We start from the raw sequence: 1,650 nt of genomic DNA, 5'->3' as shown, positions 1-1,650 counted from the left end.
AATCTATACTGCCAAGAAACTAAGTTTAAATCTTCCTTTCCCGGGGTGTCACCTCTTATTCCACTAGACTGTACATTTTTTTTTTGAATGAACACATCATCAACTACTTTATTTCTATACCCCCTTCAAGAGAAAACATCCAGAAATTTGTATTAAACTGATCAGCATAAGTAGCTGTCTTCCAAACTGCCTTGACCTTAAATGTTAATAATGAGCTTACATTTGCATTTACAAAAGCAAATATTTGTTTGAAACTAAAAGACTTGGTGTAAGGGTTAAGTAATTTATTTTTGAGAAAATCTGAGCACTGTTTTTGCTAAAATTTTAAAATTATTACTTATTAATAACTTCTTCTTTAAGTTTTTCTGCAAGCAATCTCCTCTTTAGTAATGTTTGCTTCTCCTCTGCTGTCATTTCTGGCTTCTCTGTCATTTCCTCTGCCTCTCCAGTAGGTTTTCCTTTCTGCTCCGTATTTTGTATCTGCTTAGTCCTCATATCCTTTCTCATGGACATCAACATATCTCTCTTCTGCTTGAGATACTGCTCTCGTTGCTGAAGCTCTTCTTTTCCAAGGACTGATAAATTTGCTATTGGTCCTTCAATGCTTGCATGTTCTAAGCCAGAAATCTTCAGGCCTTTTTGTGGAAGGGAGGAAGTTTCAGGCAACATTTCTACCTTTCTTGCCAAGGGTTGTACTGACTGATTAGCAAAATGCACTTTCATATCTGAGGGTGGCTGTGCAGTATGTTCACCATCCCCTGGGGAATTATTCATTTTTGCAGCTTCACTGGTATGCACTGGGGGCTCCTCTGTTTTAGCCTCTGATAATTCTGTTATATGTTCTGCAGGCACCTGGTTTTTTCTCTTCTTTTCTTCTTCCTGGTCATATTCCTCTTTTGATTTTCTAAGAACTTCCCTCAGGATTTTCATCTCTTCCTGCTCAAGGTCACTGACCACATCAGAACCATCTGTTAAGCAGTCAGGTAATACACCATTTCTCTCTTGAATTATTTGAATGGCCTGCAGCTGCATTTCAAAGTTGTTGGTTTTTTTTTTTGACCATCATTGCTTTAAAGATAGTAAAATCTGCTGCTGCCAACACAGGTTGCAAAATGGCCTGTGATGTATGGGTCTTTGCAAGAGGAGAAGTGCATGCTTCTTGAAATTGATCTTCATTAATTCCAATTTCTTTGAGGTAACTTTCTAACAGTTTTTCAACTAGTTCTTTGTATTCCTGATGAATTTCTGTATAGCTCAATTTGCTTTCTTCTTCATCATCAAAAACTTCACATTCTACTCCACAAAGTCCAAGATGGGGATGGACTAGTCCGGGCCTCGCAGGAACCCCGCGATGCTCTCCACCACCCATTCCACCTCGTCCTTTTCTTCCGTAGCCATGCCGCCCCCACGGGGCAGCGCGGACTCTAGGCCAGACCCCCGGAGCCTGCTAAGGCCTTTCGGCCTCAGGAAGCCGAGAAGGAGTGGGGGAAGGCTGCCCCGCAGTCTCCTAGCAGCTTGGATAAAAGCTACAAACCTGTTGTAAAATGGTCGCTATGACAACATGCCTAGCCATCCCAGGCTGCGGCCCGGAAGTGAAGCCGGCTACCCTGGAGCCTGCGTACCTCATGGTGGCCGGGGTGTGTGTGTGTG

At 42.4% G+C, this 1,650-nt stretch overlaps 1 pseudogene across 1 annotated transcript; it reads right to left on the bottom strand.

Moving 5' to 3' along the window:
- Nucleotides 1-267: 267 nt before the first annotated feature.
- LOC103251990 lies at nt 268-1,398 on the bottom strand (annotated as a pseudogene). Its single transcript, XR_503760.2, has one exon. The product of XR_503760.2 is annotated as a cilia- and flagella-associated protein 36 pseudogene (transcript).
- Nucleotides 1,399-1,650: the final 252 nt, after the last annotated feature.

This window comes from Carlito syrichta, unplaced genomic scaffold (assembly GCF_000164805.1).
Source record: "Carlito syrichta isolate Samal-C Ts95f unplaced genomic scaffold, Tarsius_syrichta-2.0.1 Scaffold61241, whole genome shotgun sequence".
In the NCBI taxonomy this organism is placed as follows: domain Eukaryota; kingdom Metazoa; phylum Chordata; class Mammalia; order Primates; family Tarsiidae; genus Carlito; species Carlito syrichta.
Note: the sequence above shows the minus strand (reverse complement) of the source record. Positions and strands in the feature narration are given on the sequence as shown.